The 11592-nt window shown below is 46.2% G+C and overlaps 1 non-coding gene across 1 annotated transcript; it reads right to left on the reverse strand.

The window, feature by feature from the left end:
• Positions 1–2207: 2207 nt before the first annotated feature.
• Positions 2208–2292, reverse strand: TRNAQ-UUG (transfer RNA glutamine (anticodon UUG)). The gene has a single exon. It is a non-coding gene; the product is annotated as a tRNA-Gln (tRNA).
• Between the last annotated feature and the right edge of the window lie 9300 nt (positions 2293–11592).

Here is an 11592-nt window from a genome sequence, read left to right on the forward strand (position 1 = left end):
CTCTGACTCCATTCCCGTTATTTCATACCTACTCTTTGCCAATGACACTAGCCTTGTCGTTCCTGGGATATGGCAAACACACTTTTACGGTGGAGCTTCTACACTGGCTAGCTCTTCTGCCTGGAACACACCTCTCGCTGATAATCACGTGGCTAACATCCTCAAATGTTTCAAATATTTACTCACCTGTAATCTTCACACCGTGTCTTAACTGACTGTCATACTGAAACTTAAACTGCTCTTGGGGCACCTAGGGGGCTCAGTCGGTTAAACATCCAACTTTGGCTCAGGTGATGATCTTGCAATCTGTGAGTTCAAGCCCCACATCGGGCTCTGTGCTGACAGCTCAGGGCCCAGAGCCTGCTTCGGATTCTGTGTCTCCCTCTCTCTCTGGCCCTCCCCTGCTCATGCTCTGTCTCTCTCTCTCTCTCTCAAAAATAAAATAAACATTAAAAAAATTTTTTTTAACTGAACCTGCTCTCACCAGGCACTCTTGATCCCTTGATCATCTTCTGATTTTTCCACTTTCCTGTAATATTTACATCTTTTAATGTTTCATATAACTTACCATTTTGTAGTTATTTTTATTTTCTCTCTCCTCCTGGAGATAGTAAGTCCCTGAGAGCTGAGATTATCTATCTGTTTAATTCACTGTCTTCCAAGTGCCTAGAACAGTGCCTGGCACATGAGCACTCCTCTAAAAAAATGTTAAATGAATACATAAATAAATGTATGGATAATGATCACTCTGAATTAAGAATTCTGTATCGCGTTAAGAATATAAGGGAGAATGAATTAAAGAAACACAAACAGGCAGAGAACTCCACATTTTTCATTTCAAAATCTCTGTTATATGAGTTAACATGCCCCACAGACCAGGTACAAAAGCATGGCCGCTGATCCATGGAGGAGAATTTCACTTCCAAAGCCTTCAAAGCAAGGGAGGAAAAAAAAAAGTATTTCTAATAGTTTGTTGCCACAGGGGATCTCCAAAACCCAGTGTGGATAAATCAAATCAAATTGCAACAGCACAAGGCCACAACTGTAGTTCTCAGGGACCTAGGGATGTTTGAGACACGCTAATTTGATACAAAACAAAAGCCACACCGCTATTTGGAATCATACTCATTAAATAATGTTTCAACACATTTCCCTCAGCTATTTATTTTTTCACAAAGGATTTTTTTTCTGTTGTATGTTCACGTTTTCTAAAGGCTTCACGTCCTATCCCCGCCGGGCCCCTCTCCATACCACCGGTCAGATTAGAAAGTGGTAACCCAGGAAGTTTAACAATTCGAAGAATAAATCAAAATGGCACGTGCATCTGAAGTCATCTTGGTAGCCCTGGTCTCTCATGAAGGCCAATGGCCCTGGAAATGGAATGGAAGAGCCAGCTGTGTGGGGACCATGAAGGTGGGGGGGGGGGGTCTCTGATTCACCAGCCTGCTGTCACTGCAGCCGTTACGTTGTGACGAGCAAGAGACTAGGTACGCGCTTCTGACTCGGCCTTTGTCAGCTTTCGAAGGGGATCGTGAGTTTATTTAATGTTATTTATCACCTTTACACTCTGAGTTTGAGAGAAGTGTATAGAATCCTTGTACATCCACGTTTCCAAGAATAAGCTTAAAACAACGTAGACATCATGTGTGTGAGCTGACGTCACTGCTCCGTTAAGGTTTCTCCCTCTCATATGTAGCAGGGAGTTCTAGGGCCATCTCTGTCTTGGATGCGGCACTTTGGATTGGGTACTTGCGTGGTGTGCCGGACGTGAAAAGGCAGCAGAAATGGCATTGTGTGTGGGTGAGGATAAAGGAATGCCACGGGAATGGAACGATAATATATGTGCCATGGAGTGAGTCATCAGTCCATGCACATGGGATGACTGTTGTGTGCCAGCACATTGCTGGAGATTTTCATAAATTATTTCCTTTAAAAATAGAGAATAGGAACATAATCCAGAAGGTTGGCACCCTCAAGATGGTCTTATATACTGTTAGCCACAGGTCAAAGAGGCCCCAGGAGTAAATCTTGTTCATGTGAGACCAAAAGATGAAGTTAGAACATGGAGGTTCTTTTTTTTTTAATTCTTTTTAATGTTTTTCTGTTCTTGAAGGAGAGAGAGACAAAGCATGAGCAGGGGAAGAGCAGAGGGAGAGGGGGAGACACAGACTTCAAAGCAGGCTCCAGGCTCTGAGCTGTGAGCACAGAGCCCGACGTGGGGCTCGAACCCACGGACCGCGAGATCACGCCCTGAGCCAAAGTCAGATGCCCAACCGACTGAGCCACTCAGGCGCCCCCAGAACGTGGAGCTTCTTGGAAAGAACTGAGTCACAACACAAGAGGAGCCCATTGTTCCGTGCTTGAAGAACCGTCTTCTCCCTCGTATGTTCCTTTCTTCACTCAGGAAGGAAAGAAGGGGGGCACAAGGAAAAGAAGGGACAAAGGAAAGACACCAACCCTAATTGAACCAGGCAGCACGCAGATGTTTTACACAAATCGTTTCAACTGCCTTCACAGTTGCCTTGTGACATCAATGTTATTATCCCCATTTCTCGCACAAAAGAACTGAGGCTCATCGAGATCACTGACCAGTCCATGGTCATAGAACTAGTAGCCACATGCTCATATTTGAATTCAGATCTGTCTGTATGCAAATCTAGACCTTTCGGTTGTCATTGTTGTTCTAAGAACCATAAGCCAGCACATTCTCCTCACTGCAAAGGCCAGGATGCTTGGGACCCAGTGTTTTCTTCAACTGAATTCACCAGTTGGACCTTTAAGTTTGATATATATTATTTTTTCTTATAATCCTTCTATATCTTATTCTTTTCACATTAATCTTATTATACCACTTGTTTGAGAGCATTTTTGCCTGCACGTACACCCTTCGTGAGACTCAGAGAACACTGGGAGTTTGGGCTTCCCAGTCTTGCCCAAGAGCTCCCTAAAATACTTGGAATATCAGACAAACACTGAGTATCACAGTTCCATCATGAGACATGTAACGAGTGGACAATATTCTCCAGCACATAGGCAAATGTTGTGCTCGCAAGCAGCATAGAGAGAGTAACAACCCCTGTGTGAGTTCAGCTGTCGCATGCTCACTTATCTCGGCCAGGCTCTTGGATCGGCATGCCAAAGCCTGGGTGGGTGCATTGCGGACATCTTTGTCATACCTGGAGTGTTTTCTGAAGTTCCTTAGCATGGGCTTTTTTCCACTTTTTCCCAAACCTGAGTGGAGGAGCTCAGTGGTATGGGTGTATCATTCACGATAGGTCAGGTCAAACCACGGAAACAACTTTTCAGTGGCTTGAGCAACAAAGGCTCATTTCTCTGCCATATTATACATCCTTCACAGGTTCATGGGGAGCTCTGTTTCCCATCACCCAACTCTGTAACCCAGGGAAACAGAGACGAGAGGTAAATACTGGACTCGAAGTTTCCGTCTGGATATAGTGTCTGTCACCCTCACTCACCTTCCTTTGGCCAAAGCCAGACAGAGGACCACCACTGTCTTCAAAGGGCAGAGGAAACATAGTCCAGCCTTGTAACCCCCAAAAGAACTGGAAGAATGTGGTGGACCTCACTAATGACGACTTCCTTGAGTCCACAGCCTTTGCCCTTATCCTTCTTGGTTCATGTCAGCCTCTTGGCTTTTTTCTTTTGCCCTTCTCGACTTAGATCCCTGAACTAGCTTGTTCAGGCTGCCATAACTAAATATCACAGACTGGGTGGCTTACCAACAGACATTTATTCTCTCACAGTTTTGGAGGCTGGAAGTCCAAAATCAAAGTGTGGGAAGAATTGTCATCTGGAGAGACCTCTCTCCTTGGGTGCCTTTTCTTTGTGTGCTCATATGGCCTTTCCTTGGTACCTGCACACACACACACACACAGATTGAGAGAAAGAGAGAGAGAGAGAGAGAGAGGACTTGAGAATCTAGAAGTCCAAGATCAAGGATTTGGTTTCTTCCAAACTGTCTCTCTTTAGCTTACGCACAGCCGCCTTTTCTCTGTGTCTTCACCTGGTCTCCCCTCTGTGTCCACGTGTGTTTTTCATCTCTCTTTGTGTGTCCAGACACCTCTTCTTACAAGGATACCAGTCATATTTGATGAGGGCTCACCCTAATGACCTCCTTTTACCTTAATCAGCTCTTTAAAGGTCCCCTTTTCCGGGGCGCCTGGGTGGCGCAGTCGGTTAAGCGTCCGACTTCAGCCAGGTCACGATCTCGCGGTCCGTGAGTTCGAGCCCCGCGTCGGGCTCTGGGCTGATGGCTCAGAGCCTGGAGCCTGTTTCCCATTCTGTGTCTCCCTCTCTCTCTGGCCCTCCCCCGTTCATGCTCTGTCTCTCTCTCTGTCCCAAAAAATAAATAAACGTTGAAAAAAAAAAATTAAAAAAAAATAAATAAATAAAGGTCCCCTTTTCCAAATACAGCCACATCCCAAGGCACTGGGGGTTAGAACTTCAACATATGAATTTGGGAGAGGCACAGTTCAGCCTTTAACAGTCCCTCACTCACTATCATTCTTCATCCTACCCAGGTGGGAATCTGCTTTCTCCTTCTCAAGTCCATTTTCTGCGCAGCAGCCATGCGACTGATGTTGCACGGCGTTTGAGAGAACACCTACGAGCGCCCCTTGGTCTAGGCTGGCACTCACTGCCAGTAGGGTCAGAAAAGCACACAGGTCTCCCATTCTTCTGGCTTATTGAGAAGCCAATGGAACTTGTGTGGCTGGACACACTGGCTTCCCTTTTTATGGAACAAGTGTGAGAGCAGTCTTGCATGAGGGGAATAAACATTGTGGTTTATGCATTAAGCAGTTTGGGCTTTTGCGCCAGATGTTTAGCAGAGCGCTAGGAAATGCCAGGAACCTAGTAACTGGAATCACTTGCAGGCCTTTGTCCTGGAGAGAGGGAGAGCCCTGGTCCAACTAGACTAGACTATCCTCACTGCTTGCCCCATGGCAGTCAGCTAGAAACACAAATCTAATTTTATTCCACGGCCCGAAACATGCCAATGATTTCACATTGCTCATAAAATCTCTAACCATGACCTTGGCCAAAGTAGGTCTTAACCGTGATCTTCAAGGCAAGAACTGGCCCCATCTGCCTCTTCGGTCTCCTCTTGAATTTCTCACCCCTTCCTTGCTCATCATGGTCGAGGCAGCCTGCTCTCCGTCACTTTCCTTGAAAATCTTGCATTTTATCCTGCTTTGATGCCATCGTGCACAGTAGTGCCCGGGCCTAGAATGCTCTTCATATCGCCAGTTCTTTCTTAGGCTCCAGGTCGCTATTTCGGTGTTGCTTCCTTAGAGAGTCCTCCTCGGCTCCTTGATATAACGGATCTCTTCAAACTAGCCCTCCTGATTCTTAAACACTCTACTTATTAGATTCAGAGCACTAATCAGTATCATAATGGTAATTATATTTACACACACAGACACATGCACACACACAACGCGAGTCCTATGATTTTTCTCTCCCATACTTGGCTCTCCGCTATACCCCAACATAAAGCGGAGCGGCGCTAACTAGTAAATACGATCAGATTTTTGTGCTATTTGAGTCCTATGGGGCCCTTTTATTTTATCACCATAAAATGCTATGCATACATCAGCTTATTATTTCTATTAATGATATGAGCCATACTTGCTTAAGGCCATTTCCAGAATAGGCAGAGTCATAAGAAGAGGGGAAAATAGAAAGGCGAGGCCAGTGTTACAGATTCTCCACTGATGCAACCACTTGCTTCCCTGTGGGTAGGGCGATGGGGCTGTGTTGTCAGATAACTAAGACACTAATGGCCACACAGCTTCCTCATGACCCAACCGAAGCCAGTGGTTGATCACTGCTGGCACTCGCCAGATAATGATGGCTGGAGGGAATCTACAGCGTTAGCGAGGGGCTGGAAGGAGGGGAAAGAGCCAAGATATGTAGAATGCCTGCTGGGTGTCATTACTGCATCCAATCCTCGGGCACAGGAGCTATGTATTACGTTGCTCATTTTACTGACGAAGACACCAAGAAATGTCGAGCACCCTTACCTTAGAACACTCACCCAAGACGTGGTAGAGTTAAGACCTGAGCCCAGGTCTACGTGATGTGGAAACTCATATTCTCCCCCAGCACCTTTCAATCCCCGCAGTCCCCAGGGCTACTTTGGTTTAGAAAGCATGTTCACACACGTTGTCCAATTTCATTCTTAACGTGGTCATTTCCCTAAAGGACCAAGGAGGGATCAAATCTCTATGTCACCATTTGTATAGTGCTTCTGTAGGATATAGCTCTTTAGGGACCCATATCCACCTTTGGGACGGACCCTACAGCAATGGTTACTTGCCTCTCACTGGTTGGAGTGGACTGGGACAGAAGTAGACCAGGAGCCATTGACTGAGCTGAGCCAAATCCACTGCTCCGGCTGTCTGGAATTGAGCACGATGTTATAACCTATCTCTGCTACCACCAGCACTGAGAGAACCCACCTGGAGTCCTGGAGTAGCCGCATTCCACAGCGTGTGTCAAAAACCCACACGAACTGGTATGTAGAGAAGCAGGTTGAAAATGTCGTGTTTAAAGACTAATGGTTGAGAGATTCCTCCAGAGGGAAATGGAAGGGGACCCAGAGGACAGCAAAGGTAGCTCAGAGAGAGACAGAAAGCGACCTACGTCGGGGAACCCTCTCCCACAACACAGCTCCCCGTTCCTTCCGAAAGCTCTTCCTTTGGCTCAACCTGGATTCAGTACTTCTCGTTTCTCTCAATGAAACCATCCCTGCTTTTTAAAATGGCGGTTCTGTAAGATGCACATACCTGTTCTGCCATAGACAGATTTTAACACCTGGTCTAGATAAATACCTTCCTCCATGACGTTCAACCAGATTGTAGCAACCAGAAAGCAGTAGTGAAGTCCTTTTCATGCCCAGGCCCATCACATTGTTCAGTAGTGTGTGTGGGGTTTGATTCCATGACAATGACGGGGTTATACCCTCTTAGGGCCACAAGAGGAAAATGCGGGTCTCATGGCACCCAAGTCATTTGCTTTAAATTACACTGAGAATTAAGGTTGTTTTCCCTATGCTTTAGGAACTATTTTGGTGATTTATATTTCGATATAATTAAGGGAAGTAAATATCTCTCCGGGAAACAGTTGGAGCCAAGTAAACACCTCAGTTCACTTAAGTGACAACAGTTATTCCTGTAATTTTTATGCCAACATATATCTTCTTGAGAACTTGGTTATATATTAGTAATGAGAGAAGTATTCTACTGGATAATGTGAAAAATAAGGGAAAAACATTTTAAGTGCAAGTGAACTAAGATTACAATTAAACTGGTAAGCATTTTTTTTTAATGTTTATTTATTTTTGAGAGAGAGAGAGAGAGACTGAGAGGCAGAGAATCTGAAGAGGGTTCCGCTCTGTCAGCCCAGAGCCCGACATGGGGCTCTAAGTCAGAGTTGTGAGATCAGGACCTGAACCAAGGTTGGAGGCTTAACCAACTCAGCCACCCTGGCGCCCCAAACTGCTCAGTATTTTTAAATGGAACGATCCTTGGGCATTCTTTGGTAATTGAATACGAAGTTCCACAATTGCCTGCTTTTGGAGTCTTCTGACACCTGTCATTCACATAAAATTCATACTATGTTTGGTGCTAGATACAGCAGAAAGACGTAGAAGACATTTTTTTTTCTCGAAACTCATTGGTCCTCAGAAAAATTGCCAACGCAATCCAGCTCCACCATGAAGCTGAGGGTCAGCCCCAGCCTTTCTGCTTCCTTGCTTGTCTCCTTTGTATCCTACATACTGACCCTTTCCTCCACCCGGGCCTGTCTCTTGACAGGAGGCATTTCTATCGCCAGCATCCTGAAGTGTGCTGTGTGGGTACGTCGTGTGCGGAATTCAGTGCATACAGATACTCGTGGTTTTGTGGGCTGAGTTTCCATTGCTTTTATCAAAGTCTTGAGTACTAGTAATTGCCAACATTTGCTATAAAATTACTATGTGCCAGGCACTGTTCTAGGAACTTTATATATATATGTATATGTTATATGTTATATATATATATGTTTATTTATTTTTGAGAAAGAAGAGAGAGAGAGAGCAGGGGAGGGGCAGAGAGAGGAGGAGACACAGAATCCGAAGCAGGCTCCAGGCTCTGAGCTGTCAGCACAGAGTCCGACCGGGGCTCCAACTCACAAACCGCAAGATCATGACCTGAGCCGAAGTCAGCACTCAACCGACTGAGCCACGCGGGTACCCCGGAACTTTACTTATATGAACGCATTTAAGCCTCATGACTCTAGAGGAAGCATTCTTATTATCCCCATTTTACAGAGGAGGAAACCAAAGCACTAACTAAAGAGTTAGTAGCTCATTAAAAACACACACACACAAAACAAAGCTCACGAGATCTGAATCCTGGAATCCAGGAACCCAGCGGGTGACCCTCCCCCCCCCCCCCCCCGGGCTGTTTTTAATGACGGCTTTCCCAGATCCCTTTCAGGGCCCCTGACATCCCATTAAGACAGTAAAGCAGTTCTGGAAATTGGAGTGGCCAGGCCTGGCCTCTTGGCAATATTAAGACACTCAAATCACAGGTTTTTTTTTTTCTGTCTCTTCCATTCTATTCACACATACATACGCATGCGCGTGTGCATGTGGACACACACACACAGAGACACAGACACTCACGCGATCAAACGCGCCTTTGCGAAGACCATGCTATTCATTTCTCCTGGCTTTTACTTTTCTGAATGACAAAGGCCATACATAGAACTTCTGTTTTGTGTTTTTTTTTGTTTTGTTTTGTTTTGTTTTGTTTTGTTGTTGTTGTTTGGTGCTCACAAGGGGTTCCCATCTTTCTCATACAGTCCTACGGGCTAGGTATCAGTTTCCTTATTTTTATAAGTGAGAAAGCAGACACAGATGTCAGGAGGCTGGCTCCACATCACTTAGCGGGCAATAGACACCTCTGTCACCCCAAAGACACTCCCGTGTTCCTCTGAGCACTGAGGCACCGGCCGCTGCACCCTCCGCCTGCAATTTTTGCCATCCGCTTCATGGTCTCAACAAACTCTAATCTTGCTCCTGCCACCTGGGTGCTCAGAGGGCCACGATCCCCCTCCCACCTGCAGCATCTCAGGTGACCCAGATCCAAGTGGTCGGGCCCCACTCTCCCACCCATTTCGCACTCGCTGTGGCCATCTGCCTCGACGCATTGAGGGCTCTCTCTCACCTGCTTGCTCAGAAGTCCCAGATCTTCCTCCAGGAGCCCCCCTAGGTGCCTCGCGTGGGAGAATGTTTGATGTGGGCTCAGGCTTTTAGAGAAACAGGTTGCTCTTGAGATTGAGAAGTTTTCTTCATCTACGACTCCAGGCCAAGTTAGAACCAGTCTGCTACCCAGAGAGAGAGACAGAGAGAGACAGAGAGAGAGGGAAGAAAGGAGGGAAGGAGACCACAGATCACGAGGTCCCGTCGCTAGACTGCAGCGGGGCAAATGCTTAACAAGCAGAGGCGTACCAGCTTGCTGGATATTTGGAGGATGTTCACTCGTCTACAGGGAGCTGAGCCAATGGCTTCCCCCTTTCTGTCAACACCGGCACAGAAATCATCATCATTATTAAGGCTCGTGAGAGTTCAGTGTTATCGAGCCACGGTCACAAAAGGTTTCTGGCAGTCGCCCCGTCTTCTTCTTCCTTTTGTTTTTAAACCACATTTTATTTTGCTTTCCCAATATTCTCCCCTGGTGAAAATCTGCAGTCGCACACGTGGACCTAAATCAGCTAGATAATTGAGTTTTTACAAAACAGGCTTTGGACCTCGCCAAACCAATCAATGACCGAGCTTCTAGGTGTACTTTGGACTCATTTGTCTAGGTTACTTCGAGCAAAAACAACAAAATCCAAACAGATTTCAAGAAAGTTAATAAAGAACTCAGAGTGGGTATATTCACGCACCACAGAGCCAACCAAAGCAGAAAGTGAAATGAAATAAAAGCACGAGAACCCCAGCCCCAGTAAAAAATAAAAAAATTAAAAAAAAATTAAAAAACCCTCAGGATTCTGCTGTTGACCCCCGCCCCCCCCCCATCTTTCCCACATCACTGTAGGATCTGTGTTGTTTCAGACCCTCTTGGACTTGGCCTCCCATTCCCTGCCATAAATTTGATCTTCCTACTAGAAGACAAACTTTACTGTCCTGACTATTGGCTCTTCATGATTCTTACATGTCACGTTGACCCATCCTCTGTTGTCCAATCTTTGGTTATTTCCAATAACTACCCTGTCTGAACTATCTCCCTACAGTCCGAGAATCTCTGGCGATCACCTCCTCCATCAGTGTGCCTCGATCGAATCACCGTGAAGCCACATTCCAGCCTGTAAGTTTACCACTCACCATGGCATGGAATGAATAAAGCTGCTGAAAATATTGTAGACCTTAGGTTCCAAAAGCTATGGGAATTACCTACAGGGCCCAGTAACATCATGGCGTACGCAAGTCTAGTATTTGAATCCTGATTCTCAGCCAAGAAGTACCTCCATTCGTTCCCGCCAAATGCCCGTTGTAATTGCTGGACATTGCAGACTTTGCTAGGATATATGCATAACCTAAAGGCCACGGAACATTTTGCCCCAAGTCAGCCACGGCTGACTTAACCACGTTGTCTCCCGAGAAAGCCCTAAGGCAACCTTACACAGAACACATTTGAACGCCTGGCACCAACTCTTCTGTGCCACCTCTGCCTCCATTCTAGCCCAAGGCATTTTGCCAAGTGGTGTTGGAAGAGGCATTCCTTACGCAGGATCGTTTTGCACGGTCAACTCTGAGAAGGAAAATTGGACACTGTAGGAGCCACTTAGAAAAGCAGATCTAATTGGGAGACCTGAAATGTGGCCAGGTCGCCTGGCTTCACATGCCATTCCCAAGGTTCAAGGATTTTGGCTTCACTCGCATCCAACTGGCACCATCTCGCAGAACACAGGCCACTTACCAGCCAATCAAGGAACAGATTTACTCTTCCTGCCACCCCCCACCCCCAGGAACAGCTGCACCTGAACAAACTTGCAAGGTTAGCCTCGCTATGCAGTTTATGAAAACCTTCCCTGGCCCCCACTCCTAACAAAGGCCCAAGACAAATCTAACCCAAGTTTTCTGGCCTCTGGCCCACTGCCCCATGTGACAGCTCTTTGCACCTAGTTTACTAACCCTCATGATTTAGCTGTCTCAACAGGGCCTGCTTCAGGACAGGAAAGAGAGGTTCTCACATATCTCTCGTCGCATCTATGCTAGTTCCTTTTGCACCTGGGATCTCCTTGGGGGCCTCTTAATCGAAGTCTGACTAAGCCTGACCTTGCCTTGGTTTACGAGGGTAATGAAATCACAGCCCCAGGTGGGCCGGCTGCAGGTGCACTTGTGCGACCATTCAGAGCCTTGTTATTTCTGTAATTTGTCACATGCTGTCTCCTGCTTGGGGTTGTGCTTTACAACCCAATGAATGCGTTCCCTTATTAAGACAAATCTTGTCCATGCCAATCCAATTAAATCTATAAAATTAGCCTGGAAATTTTAGAGACGTGGGCTGTGATGTATTTGTT

Source organism: Lynx rufus, unplaced genomic scaffold (genome assembly GCF_022079265.1).
Source record: "Lynx rufus isolate CCGP_SWC_20201006 ecotype Redwood Valley unplaced genomic scaffold, mLynRuf1.p SCAF_21, whole genome shotgun sequence".
In the NCBI taxonomy this organism is placed as follows: domain Eukaryota; kingdom Metazoa; phylum Chordata; class Mammalia; order Carnivora; family Felidae; genus Lynx; species Lynx rufus.